Source organism: Oryzias latipes, chromosome 7, assembly GCF_002234675.1.
Source record: "Oryzias latipes chromosome 7, ASM223467v1".
NCBI classification, from domain to species: domain Eukaryota; kingdom Metazoa; phylum Chordata; class Actinopteri; order Beloniformes; family Adrianichthyidae; genus Oryzias; species Oryzias latipes.
Window position 1 is genome coordinate 3,818,657 of NC_019865.2, and position 17,467 is coordinate 3,836,123.

Consider the following 17,467-nt stretch of genomic DNA (forward strand, 5'->3'; position numbering starts at 1 on the left):
TAAAAAATAAAAAACATGCAAAATTGCACGGAAAACAATCAGCAAAACAGCGAAAGGTGAACTGCGGGGTTATTGAGGGAGCTCCGTACTTTCCTTACGTGGACAAACAGCATCGGCTTGTTTACAAGTTGCTTTTCCTTGATTTGGCTTAAGGCGTACCAGTGTACAACAACAACCGTTTTCTTCGGTCATTTTTCTGCATCTGTGGTGACTTTGTTTCGATGGAACAATTCCTTTAAATGCTGGCTAACAGATACGAACGATTGGCAGATACCCAACGATTTGCTTCCTCGACTTTTAGGTTCTTTTGTTCTGGTTCAATGTATGATTTGTATCTCACCAAATTACAAAAAAACAAAAAAAATACAAAAAAAAATCCTTTATTTACCAATAAGCAAATAATGAAGACAAACCTTTCAGTTGGCCTTTGCTAAGCATGGCGTGATGTAATAAAACATTAAATAAACAAATCCACCTCAGATGTTTGACCCTTTCAACATAAACATACTGGTTTGCAGTAGGGATGCGACGATTCACTTCACCACAATTCAGTTCAATGGTGAGCCATTTTAAACTGAGAATGCTGGCCCCCTTAAACAACAGTTGTAAATGGATGAAAATGTTTAAATACATTTTTAATAGCATAATCATGTTTTAAGGTTTCCACAATGCCTTATAACTACATTTCTGTATTGCACAAACATTGATATGAGCGATTCCCTGAAGCCCCAAAGTGACTGGAGACAAGAATGTTAGTTTAGTTGTGACATCACACTCATGGATGTGACAGGAGTTTACAAACCATCAGTGTGCGATTGCAAACGCCGTCATTAACTGACCGATGAAGCAGCTTTGATGAGCAGGAGGAAGACTTAGGTCCAGTTGCTAGGGCTCAGCTTCAGAACAACCTGGTTGAATGAGAACCTTCACTAGCAGTCATTTGTTGTTTCCTTCCATTTTCTGATTGTACAAATCATCAGATCTTTATTTATAAAGAACGTTTTGTACAGCGAAAGTTCCATTCTATTCTATGTTGATCAAATTAAAGGATCTGCATCAGCAGGTCAGAAGAACCAATCAGAACCAAGGACCAAGGTAATGCAGACAACTGATAGCAGTTTAAAATTGAAAAAATTAAATAAAATAAAGTAAACAATAAAAAACACAACAATCAAATACAACAAACTAATGTAAACCATTATTCAATTCAAAATAGGATCAAAATAAAATCTGTGAAATTTAGATAAAAAGAGTCCGTAATGAAATATTTATAAAGGACGCATTAAAAGCCGTTTCAGATGGAACAGTCCCACCATTAGGATTGGGATTGGGTTGTTCTGCTGTCTGATGTTCTGCTGTTGTTTGTTCTGCTGTTGGTTCTTCTGCGGTTGGATGTTCCTGCTGCTGGTTGTTTGCTGAGGTTGGTTTTTCTGCTTTTGGATGTTCTGCTGTTGTTTGTTCTGCTGTTGGATGTTCTGCTGTTGTTTGTTCTGCTGTTGGATGTTCTGCTGTTGTTTGTTCTGCTGTTGGATGTTCCTGCTGTTGTTTGTTCTGCTGTTGGATTTTCCTGCTGTTGTTTGTTCTGCTGTTGGATTTTCCTGCTGTTGTTTGTTCTGCTGTTGGATTTTCCTGCTGTTGTTTGTTCTGCTGTTGGTTGTTCTGCTATTGTTTGTTCTGCTGTTGTTTGTTCTGCTTTTGGATGTTCTGCTCTTGTTTGTTCTACTGTTGGATGTTGTGCTGTTGTTTGTTCTGCTGTTGATTGTTCTGCTTTTGGATGTTCTGCTGTTGTTTGTTCTGCTGTTGGATGTTCTGCTGTTGGTTGTTCTGCTGTTGTTTGTTCTGCTGTTGGTTGTTCTGCTGTTGTTTGTTCTGCTGTTGGATGTTCTGCTGTTGGTTGTTCTGCTTTTGGATGTTCTGCTGTTGGTTGTTCTGCTGTTGGTTGTTCTGCTGTTGGTTGTTCTGCTGTTGTTTGTTCTGCTGTTGGATGTTATGCTGTTGGTTGTTCTGCTGTTGTTTGTTCTGCTGTTGGTTGATCTGCTGTTGTTTGTTCTGCTGTTGGATGTTATGCTGTTGGTTGTTCTGCTGTTGTTTGTTCTGCTGTTGGTTGTTCTGCTTTTGGATGTTCTGCTGTTGTTTGTTCTGCTGTTGGATGTTCCTGCTGCTGTTTGTTCTGCTGTTGGTTGTTCTGCTGTTGGTTGTTCTGCTGTTGTTTGTTCTGCTGTTGTTTGTTCTGCTTTTGGATGTTCTGCTCTTGTTTGTTCTACTGTTGGATGTTGTGCTGTTGTTTGTTCTGCTGTTGGTTGTTCTGCTTTTGGATGTTCTGCTGTTGTTTGTTCTGCTGTTGTTTGTTCTGCTGTTGTTTGTTCTGCTGTTGGTTGTTCTGCTGTTGTTTGTTCTGCTGTTGGTTGTTCTGCTGTTGGTTGTTCTGCCGTTGGATGTTCTGCTGTTGTTTGTTCTGCTGTTGTTTGTTCTGCTGTTGGTTGTTCTGCTGTTGTTTGTTCTGCTGTTGTTTGTTCTGCTGTTGGTTGATCTGCTGTTGTTTGTTCTGCTGTTGGATGTTATGCTGTTGGTTGTTCTGCTGTTGTTTGTTCTGCTGTTGGTTGTTCTGCTTTTGGATGTTCTGCTGTTGTTTGTTCATTCTCTGTCTCTTAAACCCTCAAATCAAGTCAGAAATCTAGGGGTAATCATGGACTCTGACCTGAACTTTAACAGCCATATCAAGTCAGTAACATCAGCGGCATTTTACCACCTGAAAAACATTGCCAAAATCAAAAACATAATCTCAAAGCGAGACCTGGAGATACTTATCCATGCATTTGTCTCCAGTAGGTTAGACTACTGTAACGGCCTGCTCACCGGCCTCTCCAAACGAGCTGTAAAACAGCTTCAGTACATCCAGAATGCTGCTGCTCGAGTCCTGACCAAAACCAGGAAGTATGATCACATTAGTCCTGTGCTCAGGTCTTTGCACTGGCTCCCTGTACCTCAAAGAATAGACTTCAAAGCAGCTCTGCTTGTGTACAAGTCTCTCCATGGCCGAGCACCAAAGTACATCTCTGACATGTTAGTGCCATATGAACCATCTCGTACTCTGAGGACCTCAGGGGCCGGCCTCCTGTTGATGCCCAGAGTCAGAACTAAACAAGGGGAATCAGCGTTTCAATATTCTGCAGCTAAAATCTGGAACAGCCTCCCTGAAGGCGTAAGACAGGCCTCTTCTGTGTTCATGTTCAAATCTAGACTTAAAACATTTCTGTTTAGCCGTGTATATGACTGAAAGGTCCTATCTGCACTTTTCTTTCCTTCCTTTCTTTTTAAATTTTTAAATTTTTTTTTTCTTTTAAAGTAAATTTTATGTTGATTATTTCTATGATGTATTGTGATTTTAATGCATTTTTCTGTTTTGTGAAGCACCTTGAATTACTTTGTGTACGAATTGTGCTATACAAATAAACTTGCCTTGCCTTGCCTTCTGGTGTTGGATTTTCCTGCTCTTGTTTGTTCTGCTGTTGTTTTTTCTGCTTTTGGTTGTTCTGCTGTTGTTTGTTCTGCTGTTGGATTTTCCTGCTGTTGTTTGTTCTGCTGTTGGTTGTTCTGCTGTTGTTTGTTCTGCTTTTGGTTGTTCTGCTGTTGTTTGTTCTGCTGTTGGATTTTCCTGCTGTTGTTTGTTCTGCTGTTGGTTGTTCTGCTGTTGGTTGTTCTGCTGCTGGTTGTTCGCTGCATCCGCCATGGTCTCCACCTTCGACTTCAATGGGGGAACAAGATGACATCGAGCTGGAACGGCCGCCGCTGATCCACAGCCACGGGTAAAACGGGACGGGCTCATCAAAGACCAAGCCTGATCGGGTTCCTCGGGTCAGGAGGAGGCTTTCAGCTTCAACACAAACTCGCCAAAGTCTTTTCCTCGCTGAGCGATTAAAGTAAAAAGTGTCTGGAGGTGGTGTTGAACTTGGCTGTTGGGCTTCTAAAGATCTGCCAGTTCTTCTTTGTGGCATTGCTTCGATGTTTGATGCTGAAATAAAGCTTAATGTTTGTCAGAACATTCCAGACTGAAAGGAGGAACACTAAACAAAAACATTTCCTTTTTAATGAATAGAGCAGTTCAAATATGATGACGCCCCTTCAGTTCTCTACAACATAAACAACAAAGTCTATTTACTACAACCTGAGTTGTTGTACTTGGAGGGCGGTGAGTGGAGAATGTGTTTGAACTAGCTGGCGGTTTCACAACAAGTTGGGGGGGGCTCATTTGTCAGTTGCTGAATGAAGCGCCCGCAGGCCGGTGTTGAGCGTTGCCACATCACTGTTCTTTATTGGGTTTTCAAGAATGAGGAAATGCGTGAGGCAGCATCTTTACGGGAAACCAGGCGCCTGGGGGGGGGGGGTATTGGGAAGGCACGTGGGTGGGGAAGTTATGACAAATATTAGCTGAAGCACGCAGGAAGAGCAGGATGAGGCGAAAGTGGAGAGCCAAAAGGTGGAAACGTTGAGTTTCATTGTGAACCGGTGTTCTTATCACTGCGGTTTGAGCTGTGAAGTCCTTCCGCCTCTCGCCTCCTGTTGTTCCTACTCGCAAGCTTTTATTGTGAAAGGTTTGTCATTTTGGCAAAAGAGTGGAGTGTTCAGAGAGGAAATTACTGTAGCTTGAAGCAATAAAACACTGTGTTCTCTTTCCCAATTTAACAAAATAAATATGTTCCAGCTTCAAGGCTGCCCGAGTGCCAAAACAGCACAGTCATACTTTAGTGTTTGCCCTCAAATATCGATCCGTGCTTTCTGCGGTTGCACAAAGCCTCAGGAGCTTCTTCCTTCTTCATCTCCTTTCAAATGCATTTTAGGGCCAAACGGGATTTGGCTGTGTTTGCTTTCTCACGTGCTGACGGAGCAGGCTGACCTTTCAGCCTGCAGGACGTGGCAGCGCCGCGTTTGAGTCAGGCTCAGAGGAATGCAGCACTCCCACAGTTTCTCCTGGAAACCCTGCAAAGGTTCTCATGGAGCGATGGATGGACAGCTAACAGAAGCTCCTCTTTTGTTGGGGAAAAATAATCGAATTTTTTTTTTAATTTTTACAGCTGTACAAAAATCCCACAAATTATTTCTCAAATGTGCCTAAATGCTTCAGCGAAATGAAGAAAGCTGACAATGAGCGCCTCAGACTGTCCTTCCTTTTTTTAATGTGCTATGGATTTTGCAGGAGCATGAAATGGATCGGTCTCCACTTTGTCAAATATCGTCCCCTTCACGCAGCACAATCAGTTGTGGTGATCCCCAGGGCTCTGTGCTTGGACCACTTCCATTCATTCTGAATCCCGTCTGCAGGAATCTCCTGTTACGCTGATGATTCTCTTTCATTTAAAGGGACTTAAGGCCCCACTTTGTTTATGTCTTGATTTATTAATTATGGTGGTCCTGAAGTACAAATTACTCATTGCAAAACATTTTAAAAGATCACAACAACAATGAAAAAGTAAAACAAATATTTAAAAAAAAACAGCATTGAAATTTAGAAAAGCAAAAAAGCAAAATTTCAGAAACCAAATCGGAAAAAAATAAAAATAAAAAACATTTTGGAGAATAAATACAAACACAAAATATAAACAAAATGAGGAAACCGGGAAAGGTGGGTACTATGGGAGATGAATGGAATACCCGTAGATGACGATATGCATTATTGTTTCATACTCAACAGTTCTAGTTATGGACAAACATCCTCATCCAATCAACGATGTCCCATAGTACCGACCTTTACTAGTTTCTGTAAAAGAAAGAAGAAATTACACATTTACCTCTGAGTTGTGGGTGGGACCGTTGGAGCAGATCAACCCAGTCCCCCCCTTCCCCTTCCCCTCCCTGTTGCTGAGAGCTCTCTGTTAAACTCTCTCCTGCTAGCTTACAGCCCTCACACCCCCAACCCAACATTAGGGGTACAACAAAATACCGGAGCTTTGCAGCCGAACAGTTTTCAGGCAGATGCCAGCTTAGACGAGGAAAACGAAGATGTATGTGGATTTAGCCATTATTAGATATCAGAAATGCCACAAGAACATGTTCAAAACCCCAAAACACCATTTTTGTTGGTCTTTCAGGAGAACAAATCCATTAAATGTTGACTTTTAAAGTTGACATTAAGAAATATATATCAGGCAATCTTGCGGTTCGTTTGATTGAACTTCTATTAATATATAAAATCCAACATTACAAGCTCCCTTTTGCATTGGCTAGTTTTTTCTTTGTGTTTTAACCATGAAGAAACCTAACAACAACTTTAATCCAGGCTTATAAATGTAAGTAAATTTTGTTCATTTTCAGACAAATTTGACTTTGTGGGTTCTCCAGGGTAATCAGTTTGATTGGAAATCTTCACGAATAATCAACGGCCAATCAGGAACATTACAAAATAAAGGCACATCATCTTTAACAATTGTTTATCGAAGCAAAACAAAAAACAAAAGAAGTTTTGGATTTTTGATGAAAATATTCTCTGAAATCTCATTATGACTCCACAGAAGCACAGAGAAACTCGATCCTCGAGAGGATTTTAATCAGATGTGTCTGTTTCTGATGAAGGCTTTCAGCCACATTGTTCTAGGTTCTGGGCGGGTTCCCACCATCTTTTTTTAGAGACGGGAAACAATAATGAGTCTGTTCTGCAGCCAGATTCTGGTAAAATTCTATAAGTAAACAGAGAAGACAACAAACACTGAAACATTATAACCTCAGGAAGGACAAAACGATACAGCAAGTCCTGGTTTCATTTGTGATTATGGGATGCAGGAGACTGTATTCTAGGAGTGGGGGAAAAGTGACCCCCCCCCCCCCCCCCCCCCAAAAAAAAAGCTCATTGATTAACATAGGAGAACTTCTTTTATCTGTCAGCTTCCTGCTTTTAAATGGAGGCTTTATGTTCCTACATTTCCTGGCAACACAGACTGCAGTTTCCGCTGGTGTGTGTTCACTTTAGTTCCTGCCTGGGAGGGGGGGGGTAGACTTGTGTGTCTTAGTTGTAATTAAAGCTGCAAAACATTTGTGTATTTGTGAATTTCAATGATTCTTTTAATGTTATGTGGAGTCGACAGAGGGAGGGGAGACCTGAAGCAACCCTGGTGAAGGCAGAGCAGAACCCCTTTTTAGGCGATTCTGTCCGGATCCTTCTTCTTCCCATAACCTTTTAGTTTCAAGGACCCGCTGCCGGCACCCACCCCCCCTTTCCACAGCCTATCAGCAGCTCAGGGAACCGCCGGAGAGAAAGTCAGGGTCAGTCCTGGCAGACGAGTTACTCCCAGCACCCTGGAAACCCAGCAAGCATCCTGGAGACAAACACAGAGCTGCTGAGCTGCCACAGCCAGGCTTTGGACTCCTGCAGTTCCCAGGCAGGCCTGGGAAAAGTACTCAGTGAAAATGCTTCAGCCAGGACTAATAAATGAGAGTGTTTGATGAGAAGCTGGAACTGACCTGCTTTAGGTCTCAGGACCTCGTTTCACCTCTTTTCACCCGTATCTGTGGAAAATTTCAACATTTGAGCTAATTTCACTGTCGATTCTCTTCTTTCCTGTTTGTATTCTGATGCTTTATAGAAAATGGCCAATCAGGAAGCTCATATGTGAAGACTCTCATTCACCCAGGGTGGGTCCATAGCAGAAAAGTTTTAAATAGGCTGATCTGGAATTAGCATTTTAAGGTGAAGACATTTCGCCTCTTCTCCGGGGCAATTTTTAAAGGCCCACTCCAATGAAAATTGTGTTTTTAACATGGTATTTTTCTGATGATAGAGGACATATATAAAGAAAATTAAGCTTCACATTGTATTTTCTAAGTATTTCTTAATTAAGATCGTTGGTAATCCGGAGCCAACAAAAAAATGCCATTTGAAAAAGAACTTATTTTTGACTTCGAGAATACACTGGGCGGGTCACAAGCTTCCTGCTCCGCTCCATTCTGATGCATTTACTTGTAGACGACTAGATCCATGAATAGCTTCGTGCTCTAAGCTAACTGGAGAGACAGGAAGTGGGGATGGGCTTGCACTTGCTCACACCCACAACCCAAAGGCAAGTTTCTAATGATCTACTGCCACTCAGCAGCAACTATGTCCTAGAAACGGACCGTTTTTTTTGGTTCTAATTATCGTTAAAAGACCACTGGGAACGCTTTGAAAATGGATCAAAAGATGATCGGAGTGGGACTTTAAAACCTTTTTTGTGTCATGTCGTGAAGCATGAAAACATTTGTTTGAAGCAGTGTGCATCAAAACCAGACGTGACGGAGACTCTCTCGTATCCTCCTGAAATATCTCAGCATTTCAGATAAATTGCAAGCCGCGTTTTTTTGTGCATTTCCAAGAAAAGCAGGCTGATCTGTTTATTCTATCCATTTCTAATTATAGCTTTTACTGCAGCTCTTTATTCCGTCCAAACCAGTGAGGGTCAATTAGTCTTCTTCAAACGTTTCCTTTTACATTTGCTTTCCTGTTGGACAGAAGCACAAGTACCTTCGCCTCACCGTGAAAGTACTTTACTACTGGAAACCTCAAGGGTTTTCATAGAAATGAGTGAAAAGACACTTTACGTGATGTATAGCGGTCAAAAAGGAACCATCAAACTGAGCTGTCACATGACTTAAACCAAAAAAAGCCCTGATAGATAAGAGGCACTTCAGAAGATGCGTGCAGCATCTCTACATTGCAGTCTAACGATGAAGGTCTTTCGCCAAATCACGGTTCATTTTACACTGTCTCATTGATTCGCAGATGTCTTTGGTGCACTTTTGCATGTTTATTTTATTTTTATTTTTTACAGTGGATTGTCTTCTGTGTCCTGATTGGCTGTAGATCTTTGTCAATCTCCTCTCTACTCAGATTAATTGTAGAAACGGGTGTAAAACTCTAGAAAGCTGGTCTTCATGTATGTTTGCAGCCATTGAACTCGCTAAATTTTTTGTTTTGGGGTGTCTTTTTTTTTCTTCACAACATGCTTCTTGAATAAAAATCTGGGATTAATGAACACAGTCACTAAAAATGAAAATTTCGAATTCCTGCATTTAGTTTCTGTTATCAAGAACAGATGATCTGTGTGGGAAAAGAATCCGGCAGCAGGACGATCTGCACGTTACGGTGGTACCTGTTGTTTGTGTTGCCTCTCCAACCGCCCACCGCTCCTCCATGTCCAGGCTTGTTAACCTCAGGATGACATGTGGCCACATCCCGTGGGATCAGGCAAGGCTGCTGAGAGCGATCAGGGGTGGAGCAGAGAGCTATCAAACCTCACCCTTCCCACCCCGTGTTGAGTCACTTACAAAAATGCAAAAACAAAGTGGATACAACAGCCTTCGTGTGAGCACAGGCTGCCTCATGATGACTCAGTGCTTTGCTGGAGAGGGATTCAACTGAAAGCGCCACCTTCAAACGCTCCAAAGCATTCCTGCCTAATGGACTGCCATGGGAATGCTGAAGATCTGTTGAGCCGTCACGTCTAGAAGCATCAACCTCATTCTGATTACAACAAATATTTTATATGGTTGGGATTCTTGAAGAAATGATCTGCCTTTGAAGGCTTTTTAAAATAGAAGACAAGTGTACTAATTTGCTTTATTTAAAGGATTAATCTATTGGAGGCGGCATGGTGGGGTGGGGGTTAGCACTTTCACCTTACAGCTAGAATACACTGGTTCAAATCCCAGGATCCTTTCAGGAGGGAGTTTGCATACGTGTTTTTTTTTCCGGGCACCTCGGTTTTCTCCCACAGTCTGAAAACATTTTTTAGAAGTTAATTGGTGTGAGGCCCTGCAACAGAGTGGTGACCTGTTCAGGGTAAATCCCGACTTTGCCCAACAATAGGTGGACTGGCTCCAAAGCCCCGGGACCCCAAACGGGATACAGCGGCTTCAGAAAATCGATGCATGGAAATCTATTGGGATTGTAGCCACAAACCAAATTAGACAATCAGAACATATTAGTTTGGGTAACCCTGCAAGCAGATAGATAGCTCAGTTGGCTGGGTTTGCTTCCCAGGGTGTCCAATGAGCAAGGCAAGACCCTTCGAGCTGCTGCCTACCCTGTGCCTTGAAAATGTGTGTAGGGCATCTGCCAAACCACTGTGTCAGCGGATCTGTGCTGGCGACCCTTAACGGGATAAGCCAAAAAGTGAACAACAGAGCGTAGTTCATGTGGGCATTTCTTACAGGCATGTACATATCACACGCATATTGTGCAGCATTTGCTCGTGGTCGGTAAGGGGCCTAAGGTGGTTACTAATGGGCACTGTATGCCATAAGTGCGTTGGCTGTACCAATACTTCACGATACACTTACCACACGCACAATAATGGCACATTCCATTTTCAAGACGTGAGGTGGCTGCAGGAGCCTCAAGGGAACTGCAAAAAAAAACATAGCACATGAGACTAGGGCCCAAAAGACTTGAACCTCCTCATGAAGGACCACCTGCTGTGACCCTTCTTGAAAACAGCATCAGTCCTACCTTTTGTCCAGGTGAACACCAAGGTATCTACCGGTATACTCTGCCACCCCCTCCACATCTTTTCCAGAGATAGGAGTACCGTTTGGCCTGTTGCCGCAGCCCTTCTGAAAACACATAGAGCTGTTTCGTTCACAGAGGAGGAGACATGCAGGTCGTGTTTATGCTTCCAGCCCAGCGTGGATCTCTGTGGTGATGCAGAGAAGGTTCAGCTTGGTTCAGTGTTTTGTTTGAAAGGAAGTCTCATGTTCTGAGTGTAGAACTTCTGCAGTCCGGTCAGCCGCTTTGAAACTGTCTATTTGTTTTTCTTCTTTTTCATACCCACCTCAGATTTGTTTTTGTTTTTCATTTTCGATTAAAAATTCCATATTTATTGCAGATTTTCTGGCAACAATATGATTACATATAAGATTTCCATTCACATTCAGTTTATGTTCCAAAACATCATTTGTTAGTAACACGTAAAACAACACAGTCAGGCACAGCTGCTCGTTGGCCGCATTAGCATATTCTCAATAACAGCCTGTACCTTTCAAAATACCTTCGACAACCAGAATTAATCCATATAAAAATTTTAAAGACCAAATCCAATCTAAACAGTGTTTTCGGTGTTCTTAACATGTTCTTGTAGCATTTCCTTCATGATGGCATATAGGAATTGAAGCATAAATTGCATTTTTGAGTATTTCGTTATTCAAATTGTAGTGAATCTAGAGCACCTGGAAAATGTGCCGTTTGAAAAAGCTCTCATTTGTGTCGACAACAGGCGGGCCGAAGTCTTAACTGCTCCACTCCATTCTAATGCATCCACCTGCAGACAAACGGATCCATTAATGTCTTAGTTTTCCTCGTCTGGGCTGGCATCTGGCACAAATCTGTATGGCTGGATAGTCCCAGCAGGGACTGTAAGCTAGTGGGAGAGAGTGTAAACACAAAGGGATCATGGGAAATAAGTGGAGGCTTACTTCCACTCCAAAAATCCCGGCTACAACTACCGCAGAAACTATGTCCTGGAAAATAACAGGTTTTTTGATTTTGACCCAAAGTGGCATAATCAATTAAAAGACCACTTGGAACGCTTTGAAAATAAATCAAAAATGACTGGAGTGGGTCTGTAAGTGCACCTTATAGTGTGAAAAAACGGTATGTGGATATCCTGCGTCCAGGATCAACTACATAAATGTATTTGTACCTCATTAAAGGTTGTTTTTCTGTTTCTTTAAGTCAGCAGCTGGAGACCGTTTTCTATCAACATGTCACCTTGATCTTGCTGTAATTCTCTGAGAGAAGGTAATTCATTCCAGTTTGGTGACAGACGAGCTCTGAATGAGCAGAGACAGTGGAACCTCCACCGCCGCCTCCGCCGCCCACAAACTCCCACCTGAGCCAGAATAAAGCTGGTGACTTCAGGAACATTGTGTTACTCTTTTAAAAGTCAGTTCAGCTCAACCTTTGTGGAGCGCCGTAACCTCGTTTGTGCTGTAACAGGAGACTGAGGCGCTGGCAGGAAACATGATTACACACATGCCGTCTGCTTTTCATACGAGGTTAAACTGACCTTATGGAGACATGGAGCTCACACAGACTCCACACTTTTTGGATCTTTACCTCATTCTGGGCAGCCCAAACCTTTATCTAGACTTAGGGGGTTATTTTGTCACTTATAAGCAGGTAATTGTTTATTTATAGCTTTGAATAAGAAACCTGTGCAATAAATAAAGCTTTGACATAATAGTATAAATAGAAGCTATTCAGATTTGTTTAAATGGCCTCTCTTGAGATTATTATCACAAAAACACATACATCTTTCCTGGTCGATAACATAAAATTTCAGATCTACATCACCTGAGATCATCAACAATGCCCCCTAGGCTGTGGTTCAGTGAGCGCTGCACTTCTAGGTTGGATTTTCAATTCCAAGTAAAAGAACATTCTGTTCACATCAGGAAGGGTCTTTTTTATTGCTTTTTAAAATAAAAGCTTTCCTAAAATTGATTGAACTATTTGCTTGGGGATGACAGAAGTACCGTAACTGTAACAAGGAAATGTCATTAGCGAACCACAAGATTGGATGTTTTCTCTCCAATGAGAAAGGTTTGTTAGTTTTTTATTTTTTAATTCCATATCCATGAAAGCACTACTAGGGGATGACTTTTTAATGGACACTGTTTTTTTTTTATTTGATTAATGGTAATTGTTTACAAAGAGGGGTGTGGTCTTTTGACTAGAACCCTCCCTTACTGAGCATCCTCCAATAGCAGCCAGTGTTGTTTGCTCCGTCCACACTCACACAGTGGCTTCCTGTACCACCTAACCCCTAAAAAGACTGTTCAGTAGCCAGGGTTTTATATTTATAATAAAAATGAAGTTACATGCTTTTTTTTCAAATGACAAATCATTCAAACCTAATATATCGTGGTCTACATTCACGAATCTAGTGAGCACAGATGCACACAGAGTTTTCTGGGCCGTGCACTAACCAGGGAGTACTAATGGAATTCAGACACAGCCAACCACCGGGCAGATGATCTCTGACATCCTCTGCAGGATTGTGTTTGGCAAAAACTAAACCTGATGTGAGACGTTGGCATATTGACAAGAGTGTCCTTCTGCTAAACCTAACGGTGTTCCAAAACAGAAAGACGCACAAATTTAAGCTCAATTAAAACAAACAAACTAACTCATTATTGATTAATTGATTCAATCATTGATTGATTCATTTATTTATTTATGGATTCTTTATTTGATGTTTAATAATAATTTGCTTTTGGGAAACATTTGCTTGAGTAAACTAATTAATCCACAGAAAAATTGGATGACCTCGCCTTCACCCAACAACAGCTGGGTTGGTTCTAGCAGCCCAGTGATGCCAAAAAGGATTCAGCAGGTTCTGCAGATGGATGGAAAATGGAATGTGTGTAACATTTTTGAAAAAACACTCTCATTTCTTCAACAAATGTTGGCTCTCAAACCTCTTTAGTCAAATAATGCAGTGTTTTTCAACCTTTTTTGAGCCACGGCACACTTTAACCTTGACATAAATCCTGCGGCACATCAGCATCAAAAAAAAAAAAAAAAAAAAAAAGGAGAAACTTTATAGTCTGTATTGATCTACAGCCCCTCCGCAATCTCACATGCATTTTTGTGATAATTATTGTAGCAGAAAAAGCTGGAAGTTGCAGTTTTTTTTTCCAAAAGATGTAATAAAAGATAAAATTCAAGATTTAAAAAACAGTTTGATTTGTGTTCTTTGTGGTTTCAAGACGTTTAACAAGAAAGACCCATTGTGCGCTGGGATGCTGTCACACCCAATGCATCATGGGAGAAGTAATGTGAAAACTGCCGCAAAAGGGCAGAAATACTTGCGTCTCTGAGCTTCATTGTTTTGTTCACTTGTTCCAGGGTCAGATACCGGATTCTGTGGAAAGCTACACTGCTAAATATGAGCTTTAGCTGCTATTTCTGTTAGAACTGAGACACTTTATGAGGAGAATCAGAACAAGGAAGTGAAGACTTTAACCACTTCTGATTGGTCAGACTGATGACGTGATTAAGCCTCCAAGAATGATTGGTGGAGATAATTAAAGGGGCGGGACTTTTCCGAAAACAGCTGAAGCTGCGGATAAATTGCGGTACCGTCATTCTTATCAAAATGTCTTTAATAGAATGAAATAAACACAAAGAAAAAAGTATTTCATAATCTTTTATATTCCTAACTACTTAGTGTTTTATCAGGGCCTGTTTGGATGAACACAGAGCTGAAATCCTGGAGATGGTGAATGTTTTTAGGTCAGTTAATGAGGGCAATTTCCCACGGCACACCTGACCATCTCCCACACTGGTTGAAAAACACTGAAATAATGAAGCCAAAAGTTACGACACCAATAATAAATTCAGAATGATTAACTACGGTTAAGTAATGCTTACCGGGGTCTTCAATGTGCACTAAGGGTTAGATCAGAGTAAAAAACTAAGGCAAAACCTTACTTATTGCTTCATTGACTCTGATCAGCCATTGTAAATAATTACATTGGTATTTTTTAAGGCTTTAAAAGGGTATTCACTAACATGAATTAATGCATACTAGGGTACTTAATTGCATTATGTCACTTTTATTAAAGTTTGTTATGCATTGAGGTTAAATAACTAATGCATTAAGTAACACACTTAGTAATGCAAATAAAAGTAGGAGCTAAAACTTTATTTAATAGTTAATTAATTCTTAATTACGCTTTAACTTACAATAACAAAATTACTTTTTAATGACTGATATCATTTTTATTTTCTCATATCAAAACTTGAATTTGTGACCAAAACAAACACATGAAAACACAAACATCGTGTCTGTCTCTGCAGGTCGTGTCATGACGTGACATAATATTTCGCTGTCCACGGTTTATCACGTCTGTGTTTCTCCTGGAAAAACCTTGAGGTGTTTCTCTCACGGTGTCACGGCAGAGCGACTTTGGGAGAAAATTGGCGCATCGCTTTCTCTCATGAATGCCGACGTTTACTCAAAGGTTTGAGGACATTTCCGTGGAGATTCTGCAACTCTTCTGCTGCTGAAGCCTTCAGAAATGAGGCCGTCAGAACCCACAAGTTACCTTCACTTAAACCTCTCAGACACAATCTCTAGCCCCTCGTGGCTACATTCCTCGTCTTCTATGGTGGTTTGATAGAAACACCCCAAGAACTACACCGTATTGTCAGTTCAAGTATTGGAGGTAATCCTCAAAATTTGTGCTTTAGCATGAAATGGAATCTAAATTCAGATGATTTCCTCCTCAACTATCAAGCAAAGATTCGAAAGAATGGGCTTTAATCAATGGGCAGATAAACAGAAGATGCAGAGCCTGAGGGTTGGGGCAGCTCCAGACAATAATTACTTAAAACCCGATAAAAGAACAAGGAGGACATGATTATGCAACAGATGGTATTTCTGTCTTTTGCTAATAAGAAGGAAGCACAGCATGCGACTTGCGGGAACAACACCAAGATGAACTAATAAGCTCTGACTGGTGAGGCTGCAGGAAGTCTCAGGCCTGCGACGGCGGCTGATGAGGATAGCATATCGAGTGGCCCTCTGAGCTGTGACCAAAGCCAAAAGCAGTTATCACACTCACAAAGGCTTTCTTTGTGGAGTTATCGGCGCGTCTTTTCTTCAGAAAAACCAAACATGGTGTTGCTGTGAAAACGGTGATAGCCGTTTCTCTCCAAGGTCTAGTTTTTGCAGTGACTCAGTGATGAACTGTGGTGGTCAAATAAAGTCTGAGGGGAAACCGTGACTCACATGCAAAAAACGCGTCTGTGCTCTCTGTGAAAATAGTCATTCAATGAACCAAGAGGTTAGAAAAAAAAACACTGTGTGTTTGCTGTGTGCATGCACCAGAATCACACTTACAACATTGTTATAGCTGCCATCAGGGTGAAAGAACAATAAAATGAGTTTTATGTTGGATCCCTCAGAAAGTCAGTCACATTCACCCCACCTTCGCTTCATCCATCCTCCTTCCCATTTATCCATTATATTCCCTAGTGTTTGCCTCTCTGTAAGGGCGCTCAGCTCTTCGGAAAAGATGCAGAGGTGCTTCCAGGACAGCACAGATCTGCTGTGGGGGCTTACCCTGGCAGTACATGGCGTAACACCTCGCTGTGAAAGTGTCAAGGTGCCGTTCTCGCAAGATGTCCAAATCATTTCCCCATCAACAACAGCTCTGAGAACATTTCTGCTACTCTTATGTGGGATTTTAATCCATTGTTGATGGGCTTCAAGTCAGGGCAGAAACATTAATTGGCCCACAAATTAAAAGTTGTAAACAGTTAATTAATAAACCAATTTCCGGCTACATCCTGGCCCTACTTGTGAACAGGACTGGCTCAGATACTCCTCTATCAGGAGGAGGGACTCGTTCCTGACTCGAAGAGGGCATTCCACCTTTTTCTACATGAGAACAGAGACTTTAAAATTATTCATACTCAGCTGCTGCTCCAATGAACAGTTAAATTTGGTCTCAAACAAGTACATGTCCACTTCCAAGTCATAGTCTTGCTACGTCTTGTTTGAAAGCAGCAAGTTAGAAGTGTCAAGAAGTTCAAGTCAGATTTTGTCTTAAAGAAAAAAGTCCTTACCAATTTCCAAGTTTGTGGTTTCCAAATCATATCAAGTGTAATCTTGGAGGGTAATTTTAAATTTAGGTCCAACTCTCTAGTTACAAATCAAAATCAGGTCTTGTCTTACGTGTTCATGTCAAGTCCAAAGACAATGACTACTAATCCAAATCCACTTGTCTAATTTTAAAAGGGAAAATTCAAGTCAAGTTTCCTGTCGCTGGAGACAAGTCTTTTTAGAAGCCCATGCAAAATTTCAAGCCAGTTCCTACAAATCTATGTCAACTTTTTCATATGCTACGTACCCCCCGGGCATGTGATACGTGTTTAGGAATGTGCTGGACGCGGGTTCCTAAATGCCCTTTTAGCATATGGAGTTCACACAGGTCTGTTGCAACCCGACACCAGTGCATGTACTCCCAGTTGGAAGAGGCTTGGTGTGAAATGTCGAAGCAGTGCAAATCTTGCTTCAGGCATTTTCTTTAACAGCTCCATTCTGATATATAAAAGACTTGGTGTCATAGCAAATCAGCCGGACACAAACTGCAATTATTAATTTTTCCTTCATTATCATTTTTGAATTAAAAAGACCACTTTCCATACGTGCTTACGAAATCCAAGTCCCTGATTGGTCAAGGTTTGACCCGGTTTAACTTTCAATGTTCGTTCGATGGCTGCACCTTCTGTTTTTAGCGCCCAAAAAAACATGCGTAACGATGATGGAATGCGAGAGTTTTGAACATGGGAGCCCCAAACTTGCATTTACACAAGTTTACAGAGGCTTTTCATTGGTGTGAACGTAGCTTTAGAGAGGCAAATCCAAGTTAAGTCCTAGGTCTTGAGTTGCAAACACAATTCAAGTTTTATCATCATTGTGGAAAACTCCTG

At 41.3% G+C, this 17,467-nt stretch overlaps 1 long non-coding RNA gene across 1 annotated transcript; it reads right to left on the minus strand.

Moving 5' to 3' along the window:
- Positions 1-7,030: 7,030 nt before the first annotated feature.
- On the minus strand, positions 7,031-9,470 carry LOC110015299. The gene is made up of 3 exons (XR_002290475.1): positions 9,117-9,470; positions 7,453-7,497; positions 7,031-7,307 (listed from the first exon to the last, which is right to left on the minus strand). It is a non-coding gene; the product is annotated as an uncharacterized LOC110015299 (long non-coding RNA).
- Positions 9,471-17,467: the final 7,997 nt, after the last annotated feature.